The sequence below is a fragment of the Jatropha curcas genome, chromosome 2 (genome assembly GCF_041381405.1).
Source record: "Jatropha curcas cultivar XTBG-Jc1 chromosome 2, XTBG_Jcur_1.0, whole genome shotgun sequence".
Taxonomy (NCBI): Eukaryota; Viridiplantae; Streptophyta; class Magnoliopsida; order Malpighiales; family Euphorbiaceae; genus Jatropha; species Jatropha curcas.
Genome location: NC_143152.1, coordinates 7991384 through 8001366, shown reverse-complemented (window position 1 = coordinate 8001366; position 9983 = coordinate 7991384). Strand labels below are relative to the sequence as shown.

Sequence of the window (9983 nt, the reverse complement as noted above, 5' to 3'; positions counted from 1 at the left end):
TCGACTTACCGCTCGGGGTTAAATCCCGAACGTGCCTACGTACTCTCGTTTGAATGAGAAATCAAAGCCAACGTAGTTCGATAAAGCCTATTCAAAGGCATTTTGAAGGGGTATGTGTCACGACCCATTTCCATGGACCGGACCGGCCCTAGGACCTGGGTGGGCTTAAGGCCCCCGAAGCCTGTAGTAAGCCTAACTTATTTAAATCTCACCTTCTATTCATAATTATAGATTCAGGCCCATTAACTCAAAATGCAGTTCATATATTTAATATGGACTTTTACTATTTATTTACAACCCAACTGGAATACAATTGCGGAACTCTACCTTTATATTTACATCGTTATTTCTATCATTAAAAGTCTTCTACAATAAGTGTCTCAACTCCACAAGGCTTTTATTTCTTTCTATTACCTGAAAAAAAAATAGTAGGCAGGGGTGAGCGCCAAACTCAATGAGTAGGGTTAGATAACCCTCTCACCCCACACAATCACACAGAAGCTAAATATTTTTATCTAGTTACCGTTTAATTATATGATCATGCAGTTTGTCACACAAATGGCAATACAGCAGCAATCACAAGTATCATCACCTTCATATAATCACATCACGTGGAAATTAGTCAGTGGCACCACCTGAAACCCCAACGAGCCGTCCTCACACATGGCTCGCCCTCTCATACATGTGCACCGGGGAGCCGATCCCCCATACGGCCAACTGGTCTAATCCTCACTGACCAGTCCTCTCATTGTTTTTCTATTCTCTCTTTTCTTTTCCATACCCACAGGAGGCAACCCGGTGGTCTCCATCCAATCTAGATCATCAAGTGCTCACAACAGGAGGCCACCCTGCGGGCTACAATCAAATCTAGATTATCAGGTGCGCAACAACAAGAAGCCATCCTGTGGTTTTCCATACAATCCATATCATCAGGTGCACACGGGGGCGCCGATCTCCCATTTTCCCGGCCGACGGTCAATATCATATCATATTCAGGATCCATATCACAGACCGTCCTCACAAACCCATGGTGGTCCACTTCATCCCAATTCCACACAAACAAGGCACAGTATATTCATAGCACAAGTAATCAAACAATTTTTACTATCAACAAATAGTGCATCATAATATGGCACTTCAATAAAATAATGCATGATAACATTTAGCCGTGAATGCATGCATGCAGGCGGATGAAGCGAATTATCTAACACTACTCACATTTCTTTATTGTCCTTTAAAAGGACTGTCTTTATCACTCCATGCTTCCAGCTTTCGTCCTCGCATTTCGAAATTTTATAAACCTCTATAATAAACAATAGAATTCTAAGTAAGAATTTTAAATTTGAAGATTCTATTTTATATTCGTTTACTAGTTTTGGCAGTCATTTAATTCATTTATTAATTTAAACTATATATATATATTTATAGATACAGATATTGGGTTTCCTTATTTATTTATCACTCTAATAATCTTATTCTATATTTTTAATTTCTATAAATAATTTAATCTCTATTAAGTAATTTAATTTCTATAATTAATTTATTTTCTACCGAAATTTCGGCAGCATCTCCCCTAAAATTTAGACTATCTACCTGCTAAAATATCAACAATTTCACAATTATTCAATCCATACGGCCCATCCATCGGGCAATTAATCAAACAACATTTTCCCATCCTCCTTTAATCTCAACATCACCACACAATCCAAATTATACATTACAATAACATTATATTTAAACTACCTTAATTAAATCAACACTAAAATTATAACACTGTTAACTACTCACAATTATCAAATTAAATTAACCAAATTAATTAACTACAAATAATAAAATTAATTTAATTAACTAGCGTTACTAACATGAACTTAACTAAACTAATTGACTACAAGTAATAAAATTAATTTCATTAACTAATATTACTAAATTAATTAACTTCAAATAATAAAATTAATTTAATTAACTAATTTTACTAACATTAACTAAGTCAACTAAAATTATTAAAAGTAAACTAACTAAATTTAAGTAACTATCATTAATAAAATTAAATTCATTAACTAAAATATATTTAAATTAATTTATACCCCAATATAATTTTTTTTGTTGAATTTCTGCTAGATCGGAAATTGCCACGTGTGCCGGATCGGAGAGCAGTGGCTGTCGGTGGTCGGAGGCACGCTGGAGCGGCGGCAGAGGCGCAATCCGGTGGTCAGAGGCTTGCTGGAGCTGCTGCAGTCGCTGGCAGTGACGCAGACCCAGTTGCAGGGAAGAAGAAAAGGGAAAGAAAGAAAGAAAAAGGAAAGAAAGAAAGAAGAAGAAAAAAGAAGAAGAAAAAGAAGAAGAGAGGGAGGTGTGGTGGTGCGGTGGTGGGCTGGAGGTGGCATAGAAATGGTGAGAGTGAAGGAGATAGGCGTTGAAGATAAAGGGAAAAGGATGTTTCTAGATGGTTTGGGTCGAACCGGTTCGATTCGGTTCGATTCGGCCCAAATCTTCGATTTTCAACCGGTTTCGGCTTTTTCAATCGGTTTTCGATTCGATTTCTCATAGTATTCGCACTAAAATATTAATAGCAATTTCCAGGCTGTCGGTTCGTTAAATTAAATTGGAAAATGTTTTGAAAATAAAAATTCGGGGTATTTCAATCTCCCCCCCTTAAGACAATTCGTCCTCGAATTGAATCTAGTGGGAAAGAATATGAAAGGACGCACGGGAAAGTTTAAAGTTACAAGAAATGGCTTCCAATACCAAGGAGACAGCTCAAAAGCGAAAATACAGATCGAAGAAAGGCAGCGAGTGGGGTATTCTGATTGTACTTCTACCGCCAATTATTATATTTAGAATAAAATTTCATTCAATTTATATAGTACCACCTAGTTGAAGCTTATAAGAAACTTTATTTCCGAAATCTCCAATACTATCATCGAACAGTTACTGAAATCTTTAGAAAATCGGTCTTTAATTCAATATCTTTTAATTAACTGAGTTGTGCAATAAATGCGTAATAGTAATAATATTTACAAAAGCAAAACAATGTAAAATTCAATTTATGTATAATAAGAATTGATTCATTTAATTTATATATGTTACGACTAAATCGTTTACTAATCAAGGTTGCAAAACTGTTATTTTAATCCAAAATTTTCAAAAAAATTCTCTTGTAATTTTCGTTGTCTATAATATCGCAGGGTTATTCGAACTCACTCTATCGGTTCTTTTTATACAAGTTGTATTCTTATAATATTTTTATGGTACACTAGCGCAATTATTTAAATAGCTCATTTACTAAGGACATCCCTGCACTATTAGTTTTCTTACTCTATATGGATTCCCACATTTTCTATTTAATCGCCTTACTTACATCTACCACTTATTCCTTAAATTATCTTAACATGTATCATTAAAAGTTGCCTTCTATACTACATCTTTTGCTTTTCAATCCTCTATTTCACGTATGTTGCTTACTAATTCTTCCCAAGAATATTGAAGCATACTTTTTAATTATTCCATCTACTATTAATCATTAATAGTAATTTATCTCATTAACAATATTTCATCCTAACATTTATTACTTACCCCAACTATTTACATTTTACCTAATACCTATCAATATATAAAAGTCTTAAATGAAATTTCTTATGTTCCAACTTTATGTTACCTTACCATCCAAATGGTACATCAAATAAATAGGCGTCAAATTCTATGTCAACTAAATAATTTATTCATTTCTATATGAGACTTCAGTTCATGCCTTAATTATGAATTAATAACAAATCTCTAATTAGTATCTATAATACATAAACAAATTATTTCGCTTTTCATCAAAGTTTTAAAATATAATATCAACTTATCTATCTCACCTGTCTTTAGTTCGTTAATCTCTCTTATTTAAGTCTAGCAAGGTATCTATAACTTCCTTTAATTTATTCCTTTAACCTTATCAACTCTAGTTTCTCAGGTTAGCACAAGGCCACATGATGTGATTGTCTAGATTTGACTTAGTTCAGGTCTTTCCTCCTTCCGCTGACATGTCAAAATTCTTATCAATCACCTCACGGTTCATTTCACTAGTTTCTTTTCATTAGATTTATTCTTCTCTTTATCAAATTCATGCGATTACACATTATGACATCATTAAAACCAATTCCAACCAAAGATCATATCTTAATCCAGTAGCCCCCTCAAATCACAATTATATTCCAATCCCACAATCGAATCTAATTATATTTATATTATTCAATGCAAAACAATCATCACCATAGCCACATAGGTTCAGTTTTCCTTGGAAATTTCTTCATGAAATTTTCCTTTCATCAGTTATACATAATCACAATACCAATTAGTCATACCAGATACAAGGAATTCATTAGTTCCAATTTTTCAATTCAAGTCACAAGTTAAGTCTTACCTTATTATTAACTCCAAAGGATTTCTTAAAATTTAAATAATTCTCTTTTGATCAAGTAAACTATCCGAAGGTTCAGATTTAAATAGTAATTTTCCTCTAGTTCTGATTTGTCACAATTCCTTGTAGTCTAAAAGGCATAGTATTAAAATTTCAATTCTTAATATACCTCTTTCAAAGTTTCACTAATTTGTATCTCTTATACCAAGTTAATTTCTACCTTAATAAATTCATTTCTTTTATTGATGTCATATCTCTTTTTCTTAAGAAAGAATTTATTTCAGTGGGTTCATTTATAATAATGGTCTACAACACTAGTTATCTCATATCAAACCTTTCATCAAATGTGTCTACTAAGGATTTTTGAGCAATTTAAGTCTTTATTTACTAATATTCACTGATATAAATTGGTAGATTAATCGTTTATTCAAAAATTCGACGAATGAGTTAACAACTACAGCCTAGGTGGACCATCCTATGGGTAACTGACTATTTAAAAACTTTTAAAATAATTTTCCTTTTCCACTTTTAAAAACATCGGCATGTCACTCACACAAAACCTTGAAATTCTTTTAATAGAAATTTGCATTTACTTTTATTTTAAACCAATCTCAATCGTGGTATAAAAATATTTTCATGAAGTTTGAAAATCAATACTCATTGTATTTTCTACAACCTTTTGGTATTTAACAAAAATGAATTGTCTATCTCCACGAGGACAATCCTGAAATCATCTAGTTCCAGTCTAATGTTACATATTTCATCCCTAAATGATCCTTTTAAACCAAGAATATTCTAATCTCCATCATTACTATTCCTTTCACTATTACTAGCCTCTCAAGTAGATTGGTCCACACCTTAAATTTTCCCAAAAGTTATTTTCAGTAGTGATTTATATTTATATTATTATTTTATCTTTATTTATTTAGTTATTTATTTTATCATCATCATTATATTTTTTTTTATTTTTTTTTTTATATGTATATTTCTTACATCTGAATTTTTCTTCTTTCCCAATTTGTTTCTAATTATTTATTCTAGTATTCCACAGTAGATAAATTAATTGACCATATTATCATCATCGGCTTTTCTACGATTTAACATCCCCTAGTCTTATCCAAATTCTTTAGCCTTTTGATTCATTTTAATCTTTCTTTTATCCTTCATATCTCCTTAGTGTACCCAACCTCATTTAAGTCTTATCCGTAAAAGAGTTTTAAGGATGGGTACATGAATCTAAGGCGTAAAACCATTATTTTACACAAAATTTAATTCCATCCTAAGGTCATTGCTTCTCAGATTTCTTTATTCTAATTTTTCAATCTCTATTTCATTATTATGAGTTATCTTTGACCTTTATTCTCTTCCAAATTTATTAACTTTTATTTTATTTTATTTAGCACCTCGATCTAATTTCCTTAATTTATTAAGCTTTCCTACAGCATCCACGTTCCTTTCCCCATTCATTCCCCATTTGTGATTTAAAGTTATTCACCATCTTCTACATTCATTTTATTATAATAGATTTATGAACTTAGTCTAGCCCTTTAAGTATCCTACATGTGCTAGGATCTTAATTATATAATGTCTAATAAATTTATTACAAACTAAACTTTCACCTTACTAATTTTTTTAGATTATACCAACTATCCCTTAGTTACACATTAGTTCCATAAGTCTATTATCGATTCAATCTAATTGCTCATTTTATTATAATAGATTCATAATTATTTCATGGCTTGTAATTATTTCTATTAACTATTAGTCAATCTTTTCCATATTAATCAAATTTTAACTTCACAACTTTTGCCCAATTATTCACTAACGACTTTAATTCTATATTAAAACACCCAAAATTTTACCCTTCATACTAATTGTTCAGAGGAAGTTTTACCTGCTTCTTTATCATGTTTACATTATTTTATATTGCTATAATTAATTTAACCTATTCAGTTAACATTATGTTCTTCACATTCAAGCACATAATTCATTTAACATTTTCTTTTATATTCTTAAGTTTCACCTTGAATAATTGAGGATTTCTTGTCTATTATGATTATTTGTCTTAGATCCTCCTTTTCTAACCCTTGATTTAATTTAAATTACCATTTTCACTTTTTAATCCCTAACAGTAACATTTCTAGAATTTAATCTATATCTTAATTGACATTTTCAGTCAGATTCATATTCTATACTATTTATTATTAACTTATCAGTATTAATTTCTATAGGCCTAATTTAGTCCTCGGGATAGACAATATGATAAAAATTTAATCAAACATGCAATCATTGTAAATAATTAAAATTCTAAAATCAGATAAATTTTTGACATGCCGACAAAATAAGAAAACCAAACAATTAATTGCAACTTCAAAACATTTCCAGTAAGCAAATAATAAAACATGTTTCTCAAATCGTAGTTCAAATAAATTTACTTTCTTATTATCTTTAAAACTCCGACTTCTTTTCTAAATAATTTCAAATAATTTTCGAAGCAGTGTCTCCTGTCGAATCATGGTGTACTGGGTGATCAGACCATTACACCAATTTCCAACTGATCCTCTGCTTCAAAATAGATGGAGGGGATTTAGCAAAACTCGAAGTATTTATTTTAGAAACGTCAGTTACCCGGACTCTTTTTATAATTCCCTATTATTTCTGTACTTTTAATTCTCGTCCTAAGTTTCATACAGATTTCCTTCCATCCTCGTGCACGATGCGTCCACCGGCACTAAAATGGAATTCAATCCCGACTACAGCTCCTTTGTTGGTTACGGCCGATCCCAACATAGGAGTTCTCTATTTAATTTCCTATGTTCCGCAATTCAATCCCGGGCTCTGATACCACCTTTGTCACGACCCATTTCCATGGACCGGACCGGCCCTAGGACCTGGGTGGGCTTAAGGCCCCCGAAGCCCGTAGTAAGCCTAACTTATTTAAATCTCACCTTCTATTCATAATTATAGATTCAGGCCCATTAACTCAAAATGCAGTTCATATATTTAATATGGACTTTTACTATTTATTTACAACCCAACTGGAATACAATTGCGGAACTCTACCTTTATATTTACATCGTTATTTCTATCATTAAAAGTCTTCTACAATAAGTGTCTCAACTCCACAAGGCTTTTATTTCTTTCTATTACCTGAAAAAAAAATAGTAGGCAGGGGTGAGCGCCAAACTCAATGAGTAGGGTTAGATAACCCTCTCACCCCACACAATCACACAGAAGCTAAATATTTTTATCTAGTTACCGTTTAATTATATGATCATGCAGTTTGTCACACAAATGGCAATACAGCAGCAATCACAAGTATCATCACCTTCATATAATCACATCACGTGGAAATTAGTCAGTGGCACCACCTGAAACCCCAACGAGCCGTCCTCACACATGGCTCGCCCTCTCATACATGTGCACCGGGGAGCCGATCCCCCATACGGCCAACTGGTCTAATCCTCACTGACCAGTCCTCTCATTGTTTTTCTATTCTCTCTTTTCTTTTCCATACCCACAGGAGGCAACCCGGTGGTCTCCATCCAATCTAGATCATCAAGTGCTCACAACAGGAGGCCACCCTGCGGGCTACAATCAAATCTAGATTATCAGGTGCGCAACAACAAGAAGCCATCCTGTGGTTTTCCATACAATCCATATCATCAGGTGCACACGGGGGCGCCGATCTCCCATTTTCCCGGCCGACGGTCAATATCATATCATATTCAGGATCCATATCACAGACCGTCCTCACAAACCCATGGTGGTCCACTTCATCCCAATTCCACACAAACAAGGCACAGTATATTCATAGCACAAGTAATCAAACAATTTTTACTATCAACAAATAGTGCATCATAATATGGCACTTCAATAAAATAATGCATGATAACATTTAGCCGTGAATGCATGCATGCAGGCGGATGAAGCGAATTATCTAACACTACTCACATTTCTTTATTGTCCTTTAAAAGGACTGTCTTTATCACTCCATGCTTCCAGCTTTCGTCCTCGCATTTCGAAATTTTATAAACCTCTATAATAAACAATAGAATTCTAAGTAAGAATTTTAAATTTGAAGATTCTATTTTATATTCGTTTACTAGTTTTGGCAGTCATTTAATTCATTTATTAATTTAAACTATATATATATATTTATAGATACAGATATTGGGTTTCCTTATTTATTTATCACTCTAATAATCTTATTCTATATTTTTAATTTCTATAAATAATTTAATCTCTATTAAGTAATTTAATTTCTATAATTAATTTATTTTCTACCGAAATTTCGGCAGCATCTCCCCTAAAATTTAGACTATCTACCTGCTAAAATATCAACAATTTCACAATTATTCAATCCATACGGCCCATCCATCGGGCAATTAATCAAACAACATTTTCCCATCCTCCTTTAATCTCAACATCACCACACAATCCAAATTATACATTACAATAACATTATATTTAAACTACCTTAATTAAATCAACACTAAAATTATAACACTGTTAACTACTCACAATTATCAAATTAAATTAACCAAATTAATTAACTACAAATAATAAAATTAATTTAATTAACTAGCGTTACTAACATGAACTTAACTAAACTAATTGACTACAAGTAATAAAATTAATTTCATTAACTAATATTACTAAATTAATTAACTTCAAATAATAAAATTAATTTAATTAACTAATTTTACTAACATTAACTAAGTCAACTAAAATTATTAAAAGTAAACTAACTAAATTTAAGTAACTATCATTAATAAAATTAAATTCATTAACTAAAATATATTTAAATTAATTTATACCCCAATATAATTTTTTTTGTTGAATTTCTGCTAGATCGGAAATTGCCACGTGTGCCGGATCGGAGAGCAGTGGCTGTCGGTGGTCGGAGGCACGCTGGAGCGGCGGCAGAGGCGCAATCCGGTGGTCAGAGGCTTGCTGGAGCTGCTGCAGTCGCTGGCAGTGACGCAGACCCAGTTGCAGGGAAGAAGAAAAGGGAAAGAAAGAAAGAAAAAGGAAAGAAAGAAAGAAGAAGAAAAAAGAAGAAGAAAAAGAAGAAGAGAGGGAGGTGTGGTGGTGCGGTGGTGGGCTGGAGGTGGCATAGAAATGGTGAGAGTGAAGGAGATAGGCGTTGAAGATAAAGGGAAAAGGATGTTTCTAGATGGTTTGGGTCGAACCGGTTCGATTCGGTTCGATTCGGCCCAAATCTTCGATTTTCAACCGGTTTCGGCTTTTTCAATCGGTTTTCGATTCGATTTCTCATAGTATTCGCACTAAAATATTAATAGCAATTTCCAGGCTGTCGGTTCGTTAAATTAAATTGGAAAATGTTTTGAAAATAAAAATTCGGGGTATTTCAGTATGCTTCGTGCATGAGTGTGTGCATGCTTCGTGCATTTTTTAGGCATTTTTGCCAAAGATTGATTGATTCGTTGTTTTAGGCATTTGTTGCCAAAAGGTGTTTGATTGGGCAATTTATTGCCAAAAATTGATGTTTGGGCTATTTGTCGCCAAAATGGTTGATTAAGGTATTTGTGCCAAAAGTTGATATTTGATTAGGCAA

General features: G+C 32.7%; 1 long non-coding RNA gene across 1 annotated transcript; it reads right to left on the bottom strand.

Annotated features, from left to right (window-relative positions):
- Positions 1–242: 242 nt before the first annotated feature.
- LOC149498178 (uncharacterized) lies at positions 243–9716 on the bottom strand. The gene is made up of 5 exons (XR_016319734.1): positions 9223–9716; positions 8357–8441; positions 2085–7552; positions 1219–1303; positions 243–414 (listed from the first exon to the last, which is right to left on the bottom strand). It is a non-coding gene; the product is annotated as an uncharacterized LOC149498178 (long non-coding RNA).
- Positions 9717–9983: the final 267 nt, after the last annotated feature.